We start from the raw sequence: 26,078 nt of genomic DNA on the forward strand, positions 1-26,078 counted from the left end.
GCTTTGAAAAGGTAAGAACTCCTGTAGAGTTCATTGGGGTTTGGAATGGACCTTCTGTGAGGTACAGAAACAAGATCCACTTTGTGTACACTCAGCATGAGTTCTCTAAACAGAGACTAATTAAAATTTTGACATTTTAGAGTGGTAGTTGATATTTAAACAGAAATATTTCCAGAGATCATTGCACTTGATATTGAACAATGCAATTACTGACATCAGAAATATGTCATTTCCATTGAGTGGATTAGTATTCTCAGAGCGATGCACAAGGCATATCAGCAGTACTAAAGAGCAAAGGAAAAAACGAACCACGTATGAAAATTCTGTAAATATCAAATACATTCAAAAGGATGACCTTTTATGGGCATCCAATAACTTAGGTACTTATTCTAAGTTAATCTGAAACAGCAAGAAATCAAATTTGGAAGGAAGCAAGCCTGAGGGCAGGATTCTTCTTGGCATTTCAGAATTCAGTTTTTTCCTTCTCCTAGAGAACAGAGAGTGCTCTCTATTTAATTTGCATCCCACCAGAAATTTCCTGCGTATTTCAGTTGAGGTAGGAGCCTCAAAGAACTTACTGTTTTGATTTCCAGCTCTGCTGTTTTGAGCATTCTTATAAGGAATTACTTGTGGAAAATATGTGTTTGATTGAAGTCAGTGGATTTGTACAGATATCATACAACAATTTCACAAGTGTAGCACTCCTTGCAAGGGCATTGGTGGGATAAATATGTGTTAAACTGACAAATTGCCTCAGAGATGTTCCGTTTCTGACACCCACACATCTTGGATCTTGCTACAAATCTTTAAAATAAATAATGTTGAAGCACTTAATTCATTAATTAATTCCTTTCTTCTAGACACTGCAGTGAGAAATCAAATAGAAAACCAGGACCTGCTAATTGGCTAATACTTGTTAAAATATTGTTACTAATCTACTTTTTTTTTTTTGTCTTAACTTGAAAGTATCAGAAGAATTTCAAATGGACTATGAATACTCATCCCAGGATTACAAATTTAATTGAGCTGACCATTTGAATTTGCAATTAAAAAGCCTCTGCACAAACCCAAAGGATATTCAGAGGTTTTTTTCAAGTTTCAGGTTTCTTCCTCTGTGACCTGAGAATACAAATCCCAACACTGAGCTTCTCTTCTGTAACTTGCCCACAGAATCAGAGTCAAGCCACACTGGTACCTTATATGTGTCTCCTATAGGAAAAATCACACATGAAAAAAAGGAAAAAAGAAATTACATAGCATGAGTAAACAATGCCTGTCTATTCAGAACAAGAGTTTTTAGCTGTTTTTTGCTTTTGCTATTTCGCTTTTGAAAAGGGAAAGAAGAAAAATGTAACTGGCAAGGCTGTGTATAAACCACTGTAAAGAAGTATGGCAACATTTGGAATATATACACTTTGCAGTTTTAACGTATTCTGCGTATTTTACATACAGACAAATAACTTTTTTAAACATAATATTGGATTAAAATCTAGACAGCAAACTTCTGAAACTACCATTTTTTATCCCATTTTTTGTCCTTTAAAAAAAGGTCACATGATGAGTAAACGAAAATTAATACACAACGAAACAACAGTACTTTATCAGGTAAGAAATATAACCATGTCAATAACTCTGCTTCTGTCTCTCCCCAAACTCAACACCGGCTCTTAGATTCTACTTGAGATAATTTTTGCAACCCTTCTCCTTCTCCTTTTTCATGTGACAAACATTTGACAGTATGTGACCGTACTCTAGCTATCAGGCAGAAGTCTTGTTCCTCGGGAGACTGACAGCAAGTCACATCATTGGAAAGCAATCTGTCTGGTCAGGTAAGTATTTTCTCAGGGATTTTTTCGCAAATTCTATCAGAAGCATGCATTCAAAACTGCCTGTTAATGTAGGCAGTTATTCATGTTTGGGGAAAAAACCGACAAAACCTCCATGACTGAATGCTGCAGTATTGTGCAATAACCTTTTAACAAGGCACATTTATCATGCAACAGCTTAATATTTAGATATGGTGCTAAGCACATTTCTGCATGGACATTTTTTTCATTCCAAGTTCATCTCCAAACATCATACTTGGATTTGCACACTTTTATAAATCTGTTCGCTCTGACTTTATCCCAACTAATAACTAGGATTAAGTCATTTAAGCATGACTGCTAAGTCACAATTCAGGAGCACTGGTTCCTCCCTAATCAAAGTCACGAGGCAACAGAGATGCTTGGAGGGTTCAGGCATGTCTGGAAGTACCTTTTGTTCTTTAAAACACCCTGAAGTTAACCACAGTGACTGCGGCCTTAGCAATCCTACTGTATCTCAGTACCAGCATTAAAGGTATATTCCTTCTGTCATTTCCAAATGTTCCTATGTGAAGTGCCAATCTTTTATTGCCACAAAATGTACACACTGCCACATTTTTTGGAAGCATGGGGATGCTGTTCAGTGGGCCACAAGCTCTTAGAGTCAGATTTTTAAAGGAACAGACACAAGTTTGAGTTTTAAGACTTCCTTAACTTCCTGTAACACTTTCTTTAGCAACAGAAGGTAAGAGCTCAGGCACCTCTTTGCATCTGTAAACAAAATTAGAAGTGCTGCAGAGGCCTTAAAGCAGAATGGTTAACAACAGCACTGTAAGCACTGAATGACTTAAGATTTGCACCCACATAGCAAGAACAGCTCAAAGGAATGAAAATACAGTAATATAACAGAATGGGCCCTGGTTCCTAATGTGTGCTTCTGTCACAGGAGAGTTAACATCTAATCAGTTAGTTAAATTAAAATGTCTCAGAATCAAATATAACTAAATGCCTCAAGCAAGGGTATTTAGCCAGAAAATGGTAAAATAAACATCAAAGAATATTTCTAGCTAAAGGGTATGGATTCAAGGCCCTAAAGGTGAAAAAAAGCTCTCAGCATTTTAGGTTTCAAAGCTGAAACACACAGAGGAGCTGGTACATGCCAGATGCTAAAGGGGTGTAAGGTTGTCTCTTGCCTGTAGCAGAGGAATGATGGATGCAGGTACAGAAGCTTCTGCTACTGTGTGATTAGGCTACATGTGGAAAGAAATAGGTGGATGAATTGAGAAGAATTTGTAAATTCAGTACTGACTCACTGATTATGTCCTGTCTTCCTTCTGGTAAACCTGACACCCCAAAAGCAAAAATAAAAAAACTCTCTAGGAAAAGTACAAAATCACTAGGAAAATTCAATCTCAGTTCCTTACAAAGCACACACATCAAGAACTCTTGGATGTGTATTCAGCTCTTCTGAAGTAGGGCTGAGGGCATAATGTGAATGTCAGGAGTCACACCAGAAATCAGAACTGTTTATTACCTCAGAGGAAACTGATTGAGATAAGCAGTCCATAAAAAGACAGCTTGGTTTTACCTGTGCAAATTTACTGCATACTAGCAAGCTAGGTTAGAGACGAACTGAAGAAAATGGAGTACCTGTAAGGAAAGTGCTGTATTATCACTAGACTGTCATTAAGCTCTGGGATTTTTTTATACAGCCATGGAAAACATCCCTATCCAGGCTGTTCCAGTGAGGATTGACAATGGTCTCAACCAGAAGTGATGTTGAGTATTTGCCATCATTATAGGTGGCACTGCGAAAACTGAAGGCAGGTAGGACTCAGTGTCGGGAAACAGTGGGTGCTGCTTTGGGACTAAAGCACAGAGTTAGGCTACAGGACCAAGGAAAAGACAAAACTTTTTTCCATGAAAGACAAGCTCATGATATCTGAATGAATCTCAATCACATGGAACATAGCTTGGCATATACAAATCTGGGAAAAGCATGAATCTTGTCTTGTTCATCCTATGTAGCTTGCAGAGTTTTGTAGTATAATATGAAAAATAGCAAAAAATGGGTATGTTCTCACCTCTCTATCTTCTTTTCTGTCTCAAAGGCAGCAGCATGTGCTGTGAGCTCCTGGGGCGAGGGCAGGAGCAGTGGAGCAGAGCTGTGACACCAACAGGGGCTGTGGGGCACTGCAGTCATCTTTAACTCTCCGGACAAGATGAGTTATCTGCACTTCAGCCACGTGATTGTGAAAGCCACAGCTGATAAGTGTACAGAGCTGGAGAAAGCATGTGCAGTGTTAGATATGGCAGGTTTTAATCCTGGTGACTCTTTGTTCTCATGAATGCCTGAATTTTGCCACGAGATAGACTCTGCATGTCTGTATTAGCGGCAGCTGCATGTTCCAGGGGCTTAGAAGGACATAGGAAAACCTTGACAACCAACCAATCTCCAACAGAGAGCTCAGACAAATCTTTCTTAAATATGGTCTTCTGGAGGACCAGTGACAGGCCCTACCCAGACTCTAAAGCTCCCCTGAAATAAGAATGGAACAAAATATTATCAAACATCCCTGTTCCAGATCATACATTTTTTAAGAGTGAGGTGAATAAATAGTTAAAAACAGTCTGGACAAATCAATTCCTTTTTTAGATGCTGTCTAACTCCATGAGCTCTGTCAAGAGCAGACCTTCATCAGTTTTGAGTGAAAAGGATGACAAGAACTCATTCAGATTTAATCTTAAGCTAAGATGGTGAAAGAACAGTAAAATAAGCTTTTCAAAATTAGTTTGTGTATATCATTCCAAAGAAAGAGTTAAGCCAGAAGAACCTGACCTGTGTCAGTTGTTTCATGAGCTATGTGCTCTCTCCAGCAGGACGTATATCATTCTGGAGGAAGCTGGACCCTTGTTATTCAAAAAGCATTACACTAGTGTTTGAACTCTAAGGAAATGTCAGGACAGGGTTGGCTTATGAAGTGACATGGAGCTCAAGAGTCCTTTACTTTTACTAATGATGTTCTGAAGGAAGTCAGGAGGATTTCAGCCTTCTGGCAACACCAAACACTAGGAGAATCTACAGAGCTGAGAGACTCGGAGAGTAAAAGGTAATGTAAAAGAAAGCAACCCTTGCCATCTGAAATTAAAAAAAAAAAAAAAGCTTCATAAACATATTTTTGTTCATAAACTAGGAATAAGAAAGGGATCAACAGGGAGTCAGCCAGTTGCCCGATGAGATAAAGGATAGAGCTGCTTTCTTCCCTGTCTCTTGTTTCCTGTCTGTTCTGTGGAACTTTCCCTTCATCCTCTTTGTTGTATGACTAATATAAAGCTGCATGCTTCCTGCAGTAACTAAGTAGATTAGTTTCTTGTGAACAGAGCAGCTGCTTTAAAAAGGCCCTGTATCACTCCTGAAAACAGGAGTTAGGCACCTAAGTAACTTCCTAATCTCTGTTGAGAATTTCACCCTTAGCATACCACACGCTTCTCTTCCCCATCTGCAGACTGGAGATAAGAGCTTTTGAATGTGGCTGCTGCTGTCATCTTGGGAATAAGGGAGGTAAAGGGAAAAAAACACCCACAGCAACAGTGAGCACTCAAGCTGCTATAATGGCAGTGCTGCACTGATAGCATCCTCTTTCGTACACTGTGGAAAAATGTTACTGCTCATCTTATCAACTCAAGTACACTGATTCTCACCAATGCACTGCTTGACCTCCTGTGGCTTGTTTCAACCTTATGAAAACCTATATATCAAATCATACAAATTAACTGGTGCATATTCCTGCTCCTATCAGGCTTCCTGTATACCAATGAAAATGAGAATATACTCAAATGGAAAAACAGGCAACCCTGTATTCAACAGGATCCCTTACAAGGCAGTCTAAGAGAGCTGAGGTCCAAGTTCAGTTCCCTGCTAAGCAGAGCTGATGTTGACTGCTATGTTTACCTTTCAAACTGCCTCTATCTATGCAAAGGAAAACAAAAGCAACAGGCTAAAATGTTATGCTGTACCTGAAAGTAAGAGTTACTGCCATGTGCTGAATGAAAAACAGAGTCAGTTCTAATTTGGGATAAACTACTGTAAAGGTAACATTTAGAACTTATGAGCATTTTCTGATCAGTTGTGGTTACTTCAAATTATGCTGAAAGATTTCTTTTGTCTGCTGCTATCAAAAAACAGTGAAAACTGAACCTCAAGGGCTTGGAGGTCTCAATTGTGAGGTGGGCCTTGTGATCTTATGTTGATGCACAAGTAAAACATTTCATTGCGAAATCTGAAAATACGCTTGGTTTTATAGATTTCAAAGTCTATTCCTTAACCCTTAATTGTTAAAACCAAAATAATTTAAAGTGCCATTTTCTTTTAAACTAAATTTTTAATGGGCTTTGTGCAGCAAGAAAAGATAAGAGTGCCATGGTGTTTCACGTCTAACACTAGATCTACTGGATGAGAACCCCCACTGGAATGGAAGAATTTGGCATGTGTTCCTTGCTCTCAATTTCACAACACCTCAAGTAAAAGTTCTGTCCCTAAGTCCTCTAGTTGTAAAAAAGATTTTCTACATCTTCACTGTGCCAATGAGGAAACCCCTGTTTATGAGGTTTTGAATATTTATCTGAAATATAAGTGACCAGCAGATGGATGACCACATCATCCATGGCATCCCCTCAGATTTTTCCCCTTCATCCTGATTTGGAGAAGGCAACTCTGTTGCCTACACAGAACTGTCCTTATGCGTTTTTACAAGTCCCATGAGGGCACATCAAGCAGCAAACATCAAGCTGCTGATACTTCCTTAAGTGTTTGCACACTTCTTGGCCACACCACTTGTGACAACACCAAGACCTTCAGAGAAGCAGTGTTGCCCCATCCTAATCGATCAAATCCATAGGCAGCAAGGCTCTTGTTGCAGTGGGGATTTCTGCAACATATATAGACAGCAAGGCCCATGGAAAGAAATAGGGACCAATTCTTGATAGAAGTTTCAGAGATCTTTATTTTCCAGCTACATGGCCAGGGGACTGCCGAAGAACTGTCACAATCACGGGACAACCAGGGTCCTCCCCACCCAGGGGAACACAAAACAACCAATGGGGAATGGGATTCACCAGGGAGTAAGGAAACTGTAGGCCATGCCTCTACTCCAGGGTCCCCTGTCCCAGGACCCCACGCCAGGAGGGAGGAACCCCAACACTTCACCCTTTTGTTTTAACTAAAAGAGATTTAAAACTTAACATTGAAAACAACTGGATAAACATAAGATAACAATTTCAAAAGAAAACAAGCCACCGTCCTGAGTCTCTAAATGTCCAAACAGATTTTTTCTTTGGAACATCTTAGGGCTGGCAGAAGGGAGACAGGACTCTCTGAGCATGTTTTGTGGGGAAACTGAGGCAGGAGAGGGTTTCTTCCATTTGTACCTGTTGGAACTCTAAACAACAATAGTTAATCCCCTCCCCGCCTTGTCATCCCCCACTCAGCATGGGAAAGGGATTTTTGGGAAAACAATTGGTAAAGGCATGGTATTGTGAGGGAAAGCATGAGTGAAAGAACGGATTAGGAATACACTGAGGATAATAGGATATAGGATAAAAGGGAAAGGTAGAATTGCGAAAGGGAGGCTGTATGGGTTGTTCATAATGGCAATATTGTCTGACATGACTACGATTCCCAGCCTTTCACAGAAACACCACCAGGTGCGGCAACATTTGCTGCTTGCAGGCCTTTCTTTCCTTGTATAATTTTAAACTCCACCACTTCTCCGTCTCCTAAGGTTGGGATATATTTTTTGGGATTATTCTTCATAATGGCAGTATGATGAATGAATATGTCTTCCTTGTTGTCACATCTCGTTATAAAGCCATAATTTTTTTTTTACATTATACCATTTTACTATTCCTAAAACCTTAGCTACGATAATTTTTTCTTTTTTCTGTGTCACTGCTGTTTTTTTGTATCACTGTGTTCCTGCTTGCACTTTCACTTTTGCTCGCTCCTGCTTTGTACCTGCTGGATCTGCCAGGGCTGCCGGGGCTGCCCATGTCTGCACGCTCTCACCATGGAGTCTCAACTTCTCCGGGTCGCATTCAGGGCCGCACGGACCAGGCTGGGCCGTGCCGCTCAGCTCCTTGCGTGCTGCCTCTGGTCACAGCTGCACTGCTGCTGCCTGGCACCGTGCCCACGTCTCTGTGCGGTGGTTCTCCCACGCCCTGTGAACGACTCTGTTCCAGCGCGTGTTTCGGCTATGCGCGGCTCCGCTTCACTGCCATTGCTGCTGGCCACCGCCCACACGCCGCCCCTCTCAGCCGGGCGTTCACGGGGCTTGCTCCACCGTGCACTGCGCGGGGCCAGGTGGGCACCGCCGGGTCGCACCGCTCCCGCTGCATCTCGTTCCACTGCCGATACCACAGCTCATGCTGGCCCACCCACGCGTGGGAACTGCCTCACTGCCACCCACATTGCAGTTGGCCCATGTGGCCGAGGCCACGCGGTCCCTGAGGCACGTTTCCTTTCTCAAGGACACAGCTGATATTGTTCAACAGTCTCTGTAATTAGATAATATTCATGGAAATATTCTTCCATTGGCATGTATTTTGACTCAGAAATTAACTGAGTCCAAACATTCTTCCAAAAGTCTTTGGTAAGAATCAAGTCCCAAGAAATGTAGAAAAAATTTTTAAACAACCATGCCAGGAAGTGTCTCAGTTCTTTTTGAGCTTGAATTAAGCTAAAATTTACATATCATTGTTCAAGAATCTTTTCAAGTTTAAGATAAATGTCCCTTTGCAGCTTGGAGAGCCACGAGTCTTTCCACAGTTCCTCCATAGTTTATGGAACAGCAAAACAAAAGCAAGAAGAGAGATCCAGAGAGTTTCTTTACTCACGAATTTTTGGGGATCTTCAAAATCTTGATCATTTCACAGTCGCTGACTCCAGGGAATCGTTATGTTGCCCACAGTCGCACAATTTGTTGCAACGGGGATTTCTGCGACATGTATAGACAGCGAGGCCTGTGGAAAGAAATAGGGACCGATTCTTGATAGAAGTTTCAGAGATCTTTAGTTTCCAGCCACATGGCTGGGGGACTGCTGAAGAACTGAGCAATCAGGGGACAACCCAGGTCCAACCAGGGTCCTCCCCACCCAGGGGAACACAAAATAACCAATGCGGAACAGGATTAGGGTACATGTGACCAGGGAGCAGGGAGACCCCATAGGCCATGCGTCTACTCCAGGGTCCCCTCCCCCGGACCCCACACCAGGGGGTAGGAACCCCAACAGGCTCTCAGCAGCTGGAGGGCGCCATCACTCCAGCCTGAAAGACAGCAGAGGCAAAGGGATAATGCTGGGCTGATGCGCAGTTCTTAACGAGCAGAGCAAGTAGAAGTGCAGGGAGCCGCTGCAACTTGAAGCCGCAGGAGCAGAGCAGCAGCCGCACTGTTTATCCCGTTTTTAAACAAGGAGACAGTAGTTAAGATCTGATCTTTTAAGCTCAAACTTTCATGCTGAGCAAACCACAATTATCCAGAGTTAGACTTGAGGAGTTCTGGAATTTTAAAACTCAGGTGTATGAACAGCAGTGATGCAAGTCACATGCGAACAGCTCATCTGAGTGAGCATAACATTTCCACTCCCTGAAATTCAGCGAGGAATCAGAATTTATGCTCCAGTGTCATTCCCTGGAGACAATCAGTCCAATGCTGGGTTTGGCTGAGACAAAGTTCATTTTGTTCACAGTAGGCAGTATGGGGCTTTGGAAATTATGAACAAAATCAAGCCTATCCCAGCCCAAACCAGCCCACCACAGATTAATTAAATGACATAAATATGGATGCAGGAATACCTACCTGTGAATGAGAGGAAGCACCGTTGTTTAGACAGGGTATTCCAATCTTTGACTGCGGGAGAATACAAGTGATTATTTAATCAATGCAAGGCCATATTCCATCTGTGAAGCCTCCCTGTATCCTTGTGGCAGTGAAGTTCACACAGCTGGCAAATTTTTTAAAAAAGCCATTACAAGAGGCATTTTGAAAGTTTGGGAACTCTGAACAGTATTAAAGACTAAATATTAATTATAACAAGTATCATTAAAACAACTTATAGGACTCTGAGGTACTAATGAATTTTGTTAAGAGCAATAATCAGGTTATGAATTAAACTACTGGATTATATATTAGGCAAGCTTGAGTTTGTTGAAGCTTTCTGTGTAATGAGGTTATTTTTGCCTCTTGATACAATAAATCTAATTTTACATGTTTATTATGACATCTTATTAAACTGCTTTATAGAAAGAACATTAGAGACACTTTTAGGAACTCCTCAATGTCCAAGCTAATTTAGGAAAGAACATCAAGTTCTCCTTTATAATATCATTATTTTTAAACCATTTGCTAGCAAAAAATAAATGAAAAGAAATTCAAAGGGGAAAAAAGAGAAGTGGTAGTTTATGCTTCATCTACAGTAAATTTATACATGTTAATATTCTTATTCATGTTAAGCCTTAAAACCTGAATTCTTTATTTTATATATGTATATATGCTCAAGTCCTTAAGTTTTCAATATTAGCAAATCATAAAGTAGTCATAATCACAGATTTTCCTGTTGCTTGTGTGTCTGGCAGTGCTACCCAGAGAGGCTGTTAAACTATTTTGGGATACTTTGACTTAAACTGAAATGAAAACCGTAAGTGAAAACAAGGACTGTGAACAGTGGGATCAGATGGTTTAGAAGAAGGAAGGAGAAAGGAAAAGAAACTTTCTATGTACACACTAGGTAGGGACAATACATGTGCTGCTGAAGGCAGCACTAAACAAATGAAGGCTGAAAAGCATAAAGATGTAGAGTTTTAAGCCAGTAGTAAATAAACAGAATGCGACATGTTAAACTTGCATTACTTCAAGTAAAAACAAAGCAAAAATGGGAAAAAAACAACAACCAACCAACAAAACCCCTCCCCAAAAAACCAAACCCAAACATTTCCCCCCCACCAAAACCCAACACAAGTTCTATCCTCCAATTAAAAATTGTAAAAACCTAATCTCAGTGTACAATCAACACAAAAATAATGTTCCATCCTTAACGTGGTTTTCTCTATTTCCATTGATAGATTTAGCCTCCAGGTATCATATGAAATTTATCATTTCTGTTCCAACTCCAAAATAAAACAACTCTATTTTCCATGTGTCAAACAACTAACAAATTTTACCCTCACTATCCAGTTATGATTCTTTATGGTTTGTGTTGCAGAGGACAAAAACCTCTGTGTCTGCAAGGGTATAAAAAGTTCCTTGTTAAGTAAACACTATGAAATGGTCAGTCTGTTTGACAAACTCAGAATAAGTGGTATGTTTTTGCATTACAGGGATTGATTAGTCACGTAAAGTGTTTGGGGTTTTTTTAGTGTTCATCCCTTAGGAAAAAAAAGAAAAGCTCCATTTTCAGTTTTCCAATTTTCCATAAAGAATCTTGCTGCTTGCATAAAGCAGTTTCCAGCAATTGTCATATCTGGAGCAGCAACTTTCCCTTTTTACTTTTCATTATCGGAAGCTTAATAGAAGGTAATGCATTTCTTTTTATAAGTTTAAAATTTATGGATATGAAATGTTGGGTTTACTGCTTAGAAAATGAACGCATTAAAATACAGATTAGTGGCACGTCCATAAAACTACACAATGCTGCACAGGCCCTGATATTCTTTTGTCAAATGAGCTTCAGAGCCTACCTAAAAGCAAAAAGACTAAATGAAATATGACCAAAAGGTTAAGTTGTGAAAAATGATGCCTATTCTACTATAAATACAATTGTATATGCAACTTTATGTTATTTGAGCATCCAAACCAGAAAAAAAACCCTGAATAAGTTTTCTAGTGGCAGAATATCTGTACTGACATGCAGAACTCAAGCCTTGGGTTGAATTTTTTTGTTTCCACTGGCTGTAACAGCAGGCAAATTTTCTTGTATCCCCTCATAGAATGTGACCTTGTATATAAAATCAAATGGTACTGAAAACAAAGTCTTCAGTGGCAGGACTTAATACTGGACTTAATACTGAAGCATTAATGATAATTGAAACCATGAAAATACCAAAGAAATTGGTGCAGTAATAAAAAATCCTCATTTTTCCATGTACTTATAAATATATTTAAACAACTGTTAGGCCATCTCAGGAAAAATAGCCCATGGAACAAAATGCTCCCCCAGCTGCTGCTGCTGCCAGTGACCTGTGGAGCTGCCAGGCACAGCAGCAAGCTGCCAGCTCCCTTTCCCTGGAGGAGAGGCAGCTCAACACTCAGAGGTGTGGGAAGCACGGCCAAACCTGCCATGTTCAGAGCTGGAATGCATCGAGATGTGCTTGGAGCTCATTCTTCCATAGCTCTGGGTCATTTCCATCCAACCCACCCCCTTAAAATGCAGTTGAGCATCTCTGCTGCACACCATGACCATATGGAAGCATCACTCTACCCCTCTCTTTTCCCAGCCTTTCTGATAGGTGAAGAAATAGCTTGACATTTGTATTTCAGCTCAGATTCTTTAAAACAGAGAGAGTTATTGTGGACAGCTGCTGAAAACAAAGGTTGATCCTTCCTCACTGACATTAGTCCTGGCAAACTCTCTGCACCAAAGATGAACCACAGACAAGAACCAGCCATCAGACCTGATCAATACACTTTAATTCCCCTCCCCCTTCCTAGGGAGGAGTCACCAGCACTCACAAACTTCACGAGGTGCATTCTTTATCCTGAAAGTCTATTATGAGCATTTTTTTGCATTTATAAAGCATTTTGCAAGGCACAAAACTATAAAGTAAATACCTCGGAGAAGCCTCAGGAAAACCAACCTCCACAATTTCTCCGATATACCCCTCGAAATGAACTTTGGACATTTCCAACATCTCTTTTCAGAATCCCTAGCCTGCCCTGGCAATACAATGGCAAGAGGACATTACCCTAAAATATTCTCCTAAGGAGCAGGAAAAACTAATGTGTTTCAAGTGACAATCAACAGAGCTGCAGAGCTCCCTGTTGTTTGTCATTTCTAGTCAGATCCTTGAGGGTTTTTTTTCCGTACGATTTGATTTATTCATTCTATTTCTGTGTGTCATGTTTCTACAAGCCTCATTACACGGCTATGGAGAAAATATTGCAGACGAATTTTTGTTATCTGAAAAATGACAATGCCTCCCATACTAAATGGTTCAAGGTTTGTTAGGTAGGGAAGTCATTATGTAAAAAGAACTCTTTTGCAAGAAACTCCAGCTTTTTGACACCAGGCTCTTGAACTCCTACAGCTAATGAAGGATTCTACGTAATGATACCGAGTCTGCACATTCTTTTGGTAAAATATAAATAAGCAAGAAAAGGACATGTAAGGGAATTTTCCTTGAAATAGAATGCATGAAAGTATTGAATTATTTGACCTTTGAATTTCTTATATTTTTTTTCTTCCTCAAAGGATTTCCTTAAAATTAAATCTTTAATGTTTATGGAAGTAAGGATGATTACAGTTTTATAATCCAGAGTGTTCTTGTGTATCTGGTTTTGAAGTGCTTCTGAAGCCCACACCCAAGGTAAAGTTTATGCTCTAGGACTTAAATGTCCACGTGTTATTACATAGGTGCATTCTCAGATTCCTGCAGCCAGTCTTTGAGTCTGAGGAAATGAATAAAATTAATTTCTACTTTTGACTAGTTCTGAACTGCAAGCTGAGCATACAAAGCACCACACATATCGATTTGCAGTCACACAGGCACAGAGATCTTCTTCTATCCCTGCTATGCCAGTGCACATGCAAACACACATGAGTACCCGCCTTAACTCATGGCTAAATCAAGCCTGTTAACTATTGGCCATTTTAAGCCAAATCCTACTTTGGCTTTATATGTAACAGAAACAGATTAAAATTTTCTTTCCAGGAGCAAAACTAGAAAAACCTCTGAAACTTACAAATGTGCTTCACTGCTGACCCTCGAGCCTGAGTCATCAGTACTGAGGGAGAAGGAGGACTGAGTCCTGCTCTTGCTTTTTCTTCCATGTTATACTTGCTGGTTATTTGGAGAAGTCATGGATATTTTGAGGTCTACTTAGCTTTATTTATCCCTTCTTGTATTAACAGAGACAAGTGTTCTAGTTCAATAAATGTGCATGTGGAAGAAGTTTATCTGAGGACTCCATACATTATTCTGTTACACATGTACATACCAGTTTCATTAGAACTTACATTCATACTGAAACAAGCTATTGCTAGTTTTATTCTGCCTTTGCTTAGTGAGTAGATGTTCTACTAAAATGTTCTTTTTTCCACATTCTGCAGATATGACCTTGGTTGTGTTTAATGACTGAGTTCTTGCAGGTTAAGAAAAGCCTTTCATTTCAAAATACCATGTGAAATCTCCTTACCTACAAAATGTTCTATATTCCTGTACCATAAAAATAACTTCACATCTGTGCTCTGTAAAGCATTAGCAGAGCAGAAGTTAGTCAAAATCCTGTATTCAGTGCTCCCCTCAACCTTTCTGAATCAGAGAGAATGAAAGAGAGAAATACCCAGAAAGGCAAACCAGTACATCAGAAATCTGTCCTAGAAATCTGTCACCAGGACTGCAGGCTTTGCTACAAACAGCACAGCAGTCAGCAGTGCGGGCAGCCAAAAGAGCAAGCAAGGTCACTCAAGAAGCTGCCACCACAGACCTAAAAGCTGCTAGAAAAAGACAGGAATTGCAGCAAGCACATTTGAACAACACAGAGGTCACGATGTACACTGCTGCCAAGCACCAGGGCTGCCACTCCATCAGGGCTTAGCTTCTACTAATTCACTACCCAAGGAGTTCAAGAGATTGGTGCATTTGCTTCTTTGCAGATGGAACAGAAGCTGCTCATTCATCTGAATGTGGAAAAGCTGAGTTTTCTTTTACATTGTTACAGGTGGCCAGCAGGCCATGAGCTTACCCACCACAGTAAAAAAAAACAAAACAGTTATTTCTGATGTCATCTTTATCTTATTCATGAAAGCAGTGCCTCCTTTGGGAGTGACTTGTATCTGGACTTGTGAGAAAGTGAACAAATGGATCCCCAAGAGAGAAGTAGCAGAACGTGAGACACGGTGACAAAGTTCTTTGTTTTCAGTCCTGTCCATATTCTGCAGACAAGAGTAAAGGCCATGTGTATGAGGTGCTTTTCTTCCATGGCACAAATCCAGCAGTACCAAGAGAACTGGGAACTCTTCCAGTCACAAGAGATGAATGTAAGCAATTCAACAGGTGTGCTTCCTGAAGAAATGCATATCTCCCCGTTTTGCTTAGAGAATCTTAAAATCACATGGAACTCCATCAACAAAGACCTCCTGCTGATTATTGATGTTGTACAGAGAACATCAGTTCATCAGTGGCTTATCCATTTTCGATGCCTTATTAGATGTTTGAGAGTGGAGCTGTAATTAACGTGGTAAAAATATGGGTTTATTGGATAAAAGAGCTGATTTGAAAGCCCTATATGATTGTTTCTACTGAGGCAGTAATTGTGGTCATTACTCCCTTTTCATGTAGAATCTTAAATTCTCTTCCTTACTTGGAAATTACTTTTCCTGGAATTCATTCAGATACCAGGTCCTTACCTACCTATGAGAACAGAGTAACTGAACAGAGCATCAGTCGTGAGACCACATTAACTAAAGAAGAAGATACTTCTAAGCTCTAAGTTGGTAGATGACAGCTGTCTGCTGTGTGATGAACACATTTTTTTTCCTGAACAGATGATAATGCCAGAAGTCTTTATAATTTTATTTTTTCTTTAATGTTCAAATGATGTTGGAGTCATCATTGGAGAGAGAAGATCAGAAAAATGGACAAAAGCTGCAACAAAAACTGATTTTAATACTGAGGCTCATGACCATCACACTTTCAATCAGTCTTTTCATGACCACTAATAATCAAGTACTAATTATCTAGATTTCTTGTTAATGATACAGGAATGCAATGGTTTAGTCAGATATTACTTGAGACATTTGCTTGCTTTTCTTTCTCAGTTATTGACAGAGACACTGAGCTTACAGCTGCTGATAAACCAGTTTCTGTCAATTTGAATTAATCAAATTTTCACACAGATAACTGAAGGCTTCCATACCACAAGGCTGATCAAAAGCAGAATTTCCAAACCAGAAAATGAGATTATTTTAATTTCTATAATTCCAGTGAATAATTGCAATCATGCAGCTTTTGTTTTATTTTGATATTTTATTCTGATATTAATGTTGTATTTTCTCTATTTACCAAGCCTGCATATTTCCTTCAATCAGTATATCCAGTTTAATATACTAATATTATATTACCTCCATATACTTCAATTAATTGACACAGTTTTATTTTGCTGTTACTGACATTTATTCAGTGTAAGAGGTGCGTTTCAGAAAGACTTGGTTACAAATGTAACATCATGGTTTTAGTCTAGAGATACAATAAAAAAGAGCCAGTAAGAAACTGATTTTTTTTTTCATTTTTATGCATTTTTCCCCTAAACTCAGAACCTGAAAAAAAATTAAAATACCTTTCATTCATAGCATTTTAAAAAAATCTTATATTTCTTATGTCACCCTTAAGAGATCATTTTTGCTTCTCAGTTTGTATCTACTTCGAAGTGCTTTCTGTCTGACAAGTATTTCAGACAAGTTTAGCTACTGGTTTCTGATCTTGCAATTTGAAATACTTAATTCAAACACTCACAAAGCTCTGTCTGCAAAGAAGAAAGAATCACTGGAACTACAAGACCAGGGATTAAAATTTTATAGGGTTTAGATACATTTTCAGATACTGGCCTACCAAGTGGTATTGGCATAACAAATGGTTTAGCAGTTCTGAGATGCAATTTCTTTGCAGCAGACCTAGAAGATGAACCTATTTTCATAAGCTGTAGCAGTTGAGCTGATATGGGGGATACCTTCTTGAGTAGCAATATCAAATCAGGATACAACTGGAAGACTACTGTGCCTTATTTTTATCTCAAAATATCTCACTGTATAGCTCACTACTTGAGAAGTAGCTTGGAAACTTTTTTCTGCCTCTGAAAAAGTGATCTCCCTTACTGTTTCCTTACACTTCCCATTCCTTTAAGCTAAAGACTGAAGAGGAAGATGATCTACTAAAGACAAGTAAATTGGGCCTTTAGCATTTAGTGCTATTATTTTTCTTGACATGCATTATAAAATCCTACAAGTGATTTTATTGCACCCATTCCATTACATCCTGGATGAATTTCGAAGCCTAATTTTGACACTAAACCAGAATAGAATGCACGCCAGCTGGCAGAAATAACACATTGGTTTCATGTAAAAGCTTTGTTCAGATATTCCTTTACTGTATGAGTAGATGTGTTCACTGGTATGATCTAGAAGATGCTAGTATGGTCATATATTTCATCGCTTACTAGAAGGATGAGTAAGCCTAATAATGAAATATGCAGGATATTGTGCATGATGCCCATCTAGGGCTCCTGGAAATTCTTCCCAGTGACAAAGAGAGCCATGGTCTCACCTGTGTGTGACAGGTAGGACAGTGCCAACAGGATGGTGGCTGATGGGCAGCAGTAACTGACCTATCGACCCCAATGGTTGTACAGCTACACAAAATCAGGACCTGCTGCTTCAAGGAGCCCAAAAGTATAATCCAAAAGAAATAGCAACACAAGTGCTCCGTAGAATGATCTTGAAGTTTTGTCATTCATTCGATGTGCAGAAAGTATCAGATGCCCATTTAAGGTTGATTGTCATCACCTATCTTTATATGTTAATTTTTAAATAATGATTTGAGCACATTGAGTGTTGCCCTCAGGAGAAAGGAGGCTCAGGAACACAGTAAAGTCAAGACCAGTGATAAAAAATTACTGGGTGCTATGACAAGGCTGTCTGACGGTCTCTGCTTGTCTCAGAAGAAAGTGATGCTACTCCAGAATGCATCAGAAAATGAGCAAAGAATATAAAACCAACATTATCATGCTAACTGGTGTTAAATCCAGGGAAACTCATGGTAGAGAGCTGAGCTCCTCTCTTGACAAAAGCTCTTGTACAGCTTTTGCTCCACACGATAAGAAAGGGCAAAGATACTGGTAATTTCCTTGATTCAGCACAATAACTTTCCCATTTCCTCATTTCATCTTAGTAACAGATTCTCTTTTTCCCCACCAGAGCCATTATCTCCCTTCAGCAGAGATAAAAACATATAGCAAGCAAGTGTATACAGAGTAGCAGTACACCAGACAGGGTCTGAAGTGGAACAAATAAAAAAGATGCTTTCAGAACTTAGCTGATTTAAGAGACACACGGTATGAAGAAAAGGCTTCAAAAGATAGGGGTTTGCTTTTGAAAAACATCTCACATCTCTGTGTTAGAGAACCAGGTCTGGTGAATTTCAATCTCTTAAAGATCCAAACACCATAATTTATCACAAGAAAGTTGGGGTTTTTTTTCCTTCTTAACACAGCATCAATCATAATTCAAATGGAACGATTCAATTTTTTCTATTGTCAGTTTGCCAGGTTGGCTTAGAGATTTAGCTTAGTTTTCAAATTAATTATTTCTGTAGCAGAGGTGAATGAATAAGAAGGAAATAATATCTTTTTGTAGCTTATAATTAAAAAAAAATTTGCAGCTTAGCTTTGGCCATTTTAAATTTTGCATCTGTAGCTATAGCTGGGATAAGAAACAGTGAGGAGGTGTTAAACTATTGCAAAAATTCTTAGTTCAAGCAGTTAGGAATCTGATTCCATCATTTTTCTCATTCATTTGTGCATATTTCATAGAATGATTTAATAGGAATGAGGCTTAGGTAATAAATAAACTTTGGATGTTCACCTGAAAGGCACCAGTTAACCTTCTGTAACATAGCACATTGATGTCCTGATCCAAGAGACCAGTTGGGAAAGCATTTTGGCTACCATATTTTTTCTATACATAACTTGCACATTACTTGTTAAAAACCTGTGATTCAGCAGCAAGAGATTGTACTGACAAGCAATAGGAAAAAGAATCTCACCTGAGTTCTCTCTCTCTCCCAGGAACAGCCAGCCCTCTCCCCAGCAGGATTCTCACAGCCTCAGACTCTCCCCTCTGCCAGCATGGATTTTAAGCAAGAACATGAGGTTATGGGTTATCTGGCGATGTAGTTTCAAATTTCAGGAGTGAAGGGTTCAAGTTGTTTACAAGACATTGCTGCAAATAAAAAGAGCAACCCTGAATTGTAGCGTGTACATTAGAGGCATTATTTTCTCTTAAATTTTTAAAATGTCCTATTTCAGACAAGACCACCCCCAAATATGAATGAGTTCATACAATATTTTTTTATACTCTCTTACCTGGCCAGCACAAATTGAAACCAAATTTCTGTTCCACTTTCAGTCAATCTACAATTACTCTAACATAAGCAAAACTACCACATGAATATTTTTGAGCCTATGCATGCTGTTAATCTTGAATCAAACTAGAAGGTTCTCAGACTACTTCATTCTGTGTTTTATTCCTTCTAGGTCATATTCAGAAACAAGAATTGTCTTTCAAACAAATGGCAGAAGCTGTACTGTGCATAGATAAGATGATCTGGGGAGCTGTATTTATGGTCATTTTTCAATATTTTGAAGGTAGAAATGTGCTTTAACTACTATATATTTTCTTTTCAGGCTGTGCATATTTTAAAAGACCTGTAAAAGAAGATTACACAAAATGAAAAGAACTTTTCAGAAGAAGTCAACATTAAACTGTCCTCAGATTTTTTTAAAAATGAGAGTTTAACCATCCTCTTCAGTAAAACACACCATAAATAACCCAATAACATAAATTAGCCATGTAAGTCACGTGATTTAGCCCCTAAGTCTAAGTACCGTTCTTGCAATTTTAGAGAGTTGAGCAACAAAGACACTAAGGCCAAAATGGAACACAATAATGAAATATAACACGTATGAACAAAAATAGTTGTTTCAAAACTCATTTTAGCAGTTGAAGGGAAAATAAGTCACAGATTTCTGCATGCCTTGGGCACTTCGGAAAACAACTTTAGATTTCTTTTCAGCCATTTCTTCAGTATTATCAAAAACATCTGTGACAACTAAAGGCTACTCCACATGCTTAGATCTAGTTGTAATGGCAACACAACTGCAGGCAGATGCAGAAACCAAACTCTGCCCCTGGATTTTAAGAAAAGATTGGTGCGTAATTTTTATTGCACCAACACTTTATCCATTCTGTATGGAAAACATGTCAAACTGGGCCCTGAGGGGTCAAAAAGTTTATCCCCAGTTCTCAAAGAATCTGAGTGATGTGAATCACTTCCTCAGGGTTTTGTGTTTGTCTTTAGAGGATGCTTCACCACACGCATGTGTTTATAGTTCCCTAGTTTTACAAACTTGCTTATTCTAGTGGAACATCAGGGAAAACAGCAGTTTAGTTTAACATCTCTGTTTATCACAGACTTAGCTGTGTTACAAGACCTTTCCAATTTCAAACTGAGTGAAACAAATAAAACATAGGTGCCAGGTTCATTAGCATTTAATGAATAACAAATTAACTTGCCTCTGCTAGTAATCTGAACTTGTCTTACTCCTGAGTTTTTCAATTATGTTATCTTCTTTCATGCAAATTAAAGGACTACACAAGCACAATTAGATGTGGCAGCTACAAACAACCGGAAAAGAGCTCAACAAAATAAATTACAAAATTTATTTTTTATTCCAGCGGAGCATGTGTCAATTCAGATAACTGGCACCTCTCCTCAGCTTTTATCTATTGCAACCCAGACAGGAAATAGGCATTAAGTTTGTGTTTCTGTGTGAAAATAAGCTAGGACTTGTTCCTCCCCTCTTGCATTCCCTCTGCTTTCCTACTGCTTATGAATTCAGTTTCTTACTATTAAACTGATGCATAGCCTAGTTCCTCTGTTTGACCCAGATCTGCTAGCTAGCATCCATAACTATACATCCCTTTGCTGATCTTAATGAATTCTCTTTTTATGACATTATTTGTCTAAAGATATTCAACATTTTTCTTGAATTTCAGTTATGTTTGCCTTTAGCATCTCAAGCTCCTGCTCTTTTCCCTCAGCAGCCAGCTACAGGGGAGCAGAAAGCTACACCATGGGGAAGCTTTAAACTTAGATTCTTTTCCATCACAAAAATAATTTAATTGCATTTCTCTCTAAAACCTTGTCCTATCTGTTCAGAGGCGTACTGTTGCATAATTTTAGCTGTCATTTTTGAATGATGTTTTAATTATAAAAGTCATGTTCCAAAATGTTTCCTTGTTCTTTAGAAACCAGTGACTATTCTTTATATTTAACTCCCTCTAATACAAGAAGAGAACAAAATGTCTTGAATTAACAATAAGCATTGCTTCAAAACAACAGTCCTTAACCATTTTAATAATAAAATGCTCATTTAGATTTAATAGCAAAGTTTTGCAAAAAAATTAAAGTCATTTCATCAAAATTCACTGCTTTGCAAGGGGAGGTAAAGCATTTGAGTCCCCACTGTTGAATTATGCTGCTCATAGATGGTGTTGTTTGGCACCTCTGAAAAGTAGAGTATCCAATAACCTGAACCATTAAACACACTAAGGAGCCACATATTGAACTGATGCTTCTTTTTGTCTTCGTATTCCTTTCTTAGACAATTCTGCCTACAGAGCTCATGAAAATTCCGTGGGGCAAGGTTTACCTGACAATATTTAGCAGCTGGCGCCTACAGAGACAAAGCGTATATACAGCCAGAGGAGAACAGTCCAGTGGAAGCTCTGAAAAACACACCATGGACCTGCTCCCCAGCCACAGTTTTACTCCACAAAGCTCAGCTGTTGCACCCCATGACTAATGAAGGCACAGCTGATAAAACATTCTACCTGAGCAGAAAATGGGAGATCATAAAATATGTTTGTAAGAACAAGGTAGAATAATTCACAGGCCACAGTGTGGGTGACACAGTTTGAAAACAAAACAATGGCTGTGAACTTTCTGGCATACAGGAGGATCAAAAAGTTGATCCTTGACAGTTCCATGTTGTGGTAACACAGTATACCTCTCCCTTGGGGTTAAAAATTAGAATAATCTATCCAACAGGAGCAGACCCAAGAAACTACCCTCCATATGCCACCTATTTCAGTCTAGTAAACTTTGTCTTAAAAAGGTTGCAAAAATTATGCCCAGATACCCGAAAAATCACTTGGGTTCTTACCATATTCTCTCAAGGACACTGGTGATTATTTCTATGCTCTTCTGATAATGAGTTCTGCAGAGAAGGTGACCATATGTCCAGCAGGTCTTTATAATTTTAGGGGATTAATTAGACTTCCACAGCCAAATAACTTCAGAAACAAAAATCAAGATATTTGGTATCTGGAGTTCAACTGTTTAATAACAAGGCAGTGCTGATATATATAGGCCACAGATGAAATTAATGTCTCAGAGAATACAACTGGCCCTTTCCTGCAGCCTAGAAAGCAAGCAAAATTAATAAATTTCTTTTATAAGTACCTGGAATATGTTGTAGGTAGGCCAATGACAGACTCTGAGAGAGCAAGGAAAGCAGGTTGATTCAACGTGGAATTAATCTTTAAAAGAAGGGGATATGGAAGCCTTTTCCTTTCCAGGCACCACTTGTCAGCAGCAGTCATTGGTATAACCAGGGGTAACCAGACCATAAAGAAGCTGTGACTTCTTTGGGGAAGCATTTTTTCAGACAATCTCCTCAGCAGTTTATGTCTGCCTTGTACTTAAATACACATTTCGGGCAGTGCTACATCCGTTATAATTTCTAAGCCAGTATAGAAAGTGATTTCACAGCAGGAAGAAAACTGTAGAATCTGCAATCCAGTGCAGCAGCACATTGAGCTGTTGGTTTGTTTTTCGGGTTTTTTTTTCCCTGTAATATCTCATTTCCCTTCATGCTCTAAGGTTCAACAAGAACAGATGTGAGATGTTGTGATCACTGCTTTTTCTGTGAGGAGAATAGTTTGATGGTTCTGTATCGCAGGCAACAGCTTCCCACGCTTATTTCTCTGATCTTATCAAGGTTGCAAACTATCTAAGCAAAAAAAAAAAAAGAAGGCATTTTGATGTTTACAGCCTTCTTCACAGTTTTTTGTTTTACACTGATTAGCAAAAGCAGCAAGTTTTTATCTTGATTTTTAAGTGTAAATTGCAGCATTGGTAGCATAGGAAACCATGGGCAGAGAAGGAAGCTTTTGTACTTTTTAATATTAATAAAGAAGCCTGCAAAAATTTGGAGACACACAGCAGGTAAAAGATTGAAAGTACATTTCATATAAGGACAATAACAAACCCCCTCCAAAACGAAGAGAATAAACTAAGACAAAGCATAGAGTGTGGGTGGGTGTGTGTGTGTGTGTGGGTGAGTGGGTGTGAAGGGGGGTGCCTTTTAACCTGAGAATGCAAGGAATCTCTGAAAAGGGAGCACAGAGGCATGCCACAGAACCAGTCAGCATGGTCCATATCAGTTGTGCTGTTTACTGGGTTCCAGAGAGTGGGCACCAGCTCTAAGGACATTCACCCACGTTTATTAGGAGTTACACATGTCCTAGTCCACCTTCAGAGACTGGATGAGACTTATGGTTCAGTGTATTAACATCTCTGGCACTGCCAGCTTCCACAGGCAGTACCCACCACCTTAAAAATGTGCTCATAACAATATTATTTTGAATATGGACCCCTTGCATTGTGTCTCATTTTATGTGGAACAGCACAAAATCTCAAATCTAGACTTGCATGTTGCATGCCAACTTAAAAATCCATTTAATTGAACTTTGGATATATATGGATGCAAACGAGCTGTGCACTCACTGAGAGCCCAATGAAGGTAAATTTCGGTGTCCACTGAGGGCAGAAACAAAGATTTCATTGACTGTAACTGTGCAGAAAACATCAAATCTGGGAGTGCAAGGTTACTCCTCAGTGCCTCCTTTCAGAGCTGAATTGAGCCAGTGACAGTCAGGCTAATACAAACTACAAGAGCAGAATACCCTTGGACTTTTTGCCCTCTTCCTACTGATGGTTTGTATCACATGTACCTGATAATGGCTCTGCTCACTCCAAAGCTGTTATCCTGATAGCTGCATAAAGGAATCACATCTACATGACTGTCTGCTTGATTTTTAAATATATTTGTCATTCTCAATAATCAGAACAAAATTATGAATTATAAAATGTTTCTAACAGCATATTTCAGTTTCAATTTAGTTGACCATGTTGATTTAGTTTTAAGTCAGTGCAATTGAAGTTACATTTCAGATTTCCTCTCAGTGACTAAAGTCACACTATTTCTGCTCTGATTGCACATCCCTATTCTCTACCATGGCTCTACGCTTTTAGCACATTCTTTTTCTTGTGTCACATTGATTTACAGCTTACTTTGGGAAATGCTCACACTTCAACCTTTTGATTAAATTATGGGGTCAATTCAGATATATTCCTCACCTAAAAGGGATGCAAAAGTACACCACATTCATAACCAAAACAAAGAAAAATATCACAGCTCTTTTACTGGGCACTTCCCTGATTTTCATCCCATTCCAATAGAATAAGTTGATGGAAATTATTATTTTTTACCAGTTCACCTAAGTTCTATTAAGTGCAATCTTGCATATTTGAATAGTTTCATTAACTATTTTGGGAAATATCATGCAAATACATTTGTTTCTTGGGAAGTATTATCTTGGAATTATCTTTCCTGTTTTACTGTTTTGTACAACTGTTTAGAATTATTATGCATTTCATTTCACTTTTCAATTCATGTCATCTCTTGGTTCTTTCTGTGCTCTTTTAAGAAACATTTATTTACTTCTGTACTTTCGACTTTTGTATACATTGAAATAGGTTTGTATGTACATTCCTGGTGGACTTTTGGCCTTCATCACTTAGCCTTGATTTTGATGGAGCTTAGTTTTCCTTGGAGACAGATAATATGCAGTCATTCAGCCAACAATCAGTAAGAGAATTAATGGCAAGAATAACTAAAAACTTGCATGAAAATAAATGGAATAATTGACCTCTTATAGGTACACTTTAGTTTTGCTTTCCCTGGCATTTTCCTGGTTAGAAATCTCTCCTTGTCACCTGCACTCTATAGAGATTTTACATTTGTGTGAGCAGATATGGATATTTGTGCATGCAAGGGGGAAAACTGGGAATATATTGGTCTCTGCATCCATATTATCCAGCCAGCATGGCCAACAGCTACCGTACAACATTTCACAGAGGTTTTAGCTGTTGCTATGAAGTCTGTACATATGTGGGAACAGAGAGGGAATGGTGAGGGTCAAGCTACAACAAATTCTTCTCAAATACAACCCAATTTCCTTCAATGATGTCTGGAAGGGCAGGCTTACCAAATCATTTTCTCCACCAAGGGATTACATCAGTTTGGGGGATAACAGCACATACAGAACGTTAAAGGTCAGGAAACGACTTAAGAACTCATTTTAAAAAATAATTTAAAAACAATATTAACTATCAGATATAGATAAAGTACTACTCCTAAAAGTCATGTGTTTTCCAGATTTTCTGCATACCAAAAGCAATTTTTTGGATATTGAAAGCACTGTATCCAAAGAGACACTGGCAGTTTGTCTCCATTCCTTATACTGAGAAAGATTTTAAAATTCAGTTGGCTATGAGGACCATCATTCTGATGAGCAGAATTCAGCTTTGAGGTAGAAATTCCACAAATATTTATGCAACTTACCTGTTTTCTTCTTTTATTTCATCTTTCTATAAAGAATTTAATTCTATTTTCTATTTTTCTACACAATTTCATTGAAAATGCTCTATGATATATGAGCAAAAGCCTCAGAAACAGACACAGAGATTTTAATCACAAAACCTTAAGAATTATTCCTAAAAAAACATTCCAAAACAGCGTGGTATTTTTTTATTTAAAAAAACCCAACAAACAGTAAAGCCTATTACCTTCCTCTCCTTTCTTTCATTCATTGTACTAGGTGGAGTAGCTCACTCAGTGAATTAAGAAAGTGTAAAGTTCAGATGGGAAAAGACCAGACTCAGCTTCTTAGTATGATTTGGAAGTTTGTGGTTTGATGAACAAAGTAGTACCACACACCACAGTCCAACCCTCCAAATTGCTCAGTGCTCATTTTGAAGATGTTTGTTCTTTTCTTCCAATTGTTTCAAAATTTATTTCCTTATTCATTCCATACTGATGAAAGGCTCTGCAAAGCAACAGCAGTAAAATGCTTCTAAAACACTCACAGGGTTTTATACATAAA

The 26,078-nt window shown here is 38.7% G+C and overlaps 1 long non-coding RNA gene across 1 annotated transcript; it reads right to left on the bottom strand.

The window, feature by feature from the left end:
- Positions 1-8,519: 8,519 nt before the first annotated feature.
- LOC108448761 lies at positions 8,520-19,003 on the bottom strand. The gene is made up of 3 exons (XR_001864776.1): positions 18,832-19,003; positions 9,659-9,709; positions 8,520-8,822 (listed from the first exon to the last, which is right to left on the bottom strand). It is a non-coding gene; the product is annotated as an uncharacterized LOC108448761 (long non-coding RNA).
- Between the last annotated feature and the right edge of the window lie 7,075 nt (positions 19,004-26,078).

Source organism: Corvus brachyrhynchos, unplaced genomic scaffold, assembly GCF_000691975.1.
Source record: "Corvus brachyrhynchos isolate BGI_N302 unplaced genomic scaffold, ASM69197v1 scaffold98, whole genome shotgun sequence".
Classification (NCBI taxonomy): Eukaryota; Metazoa; Chordata; class Aves; order Passeriformes; family Corvidae; genus Corvus; species Corvus brachyrhynchos.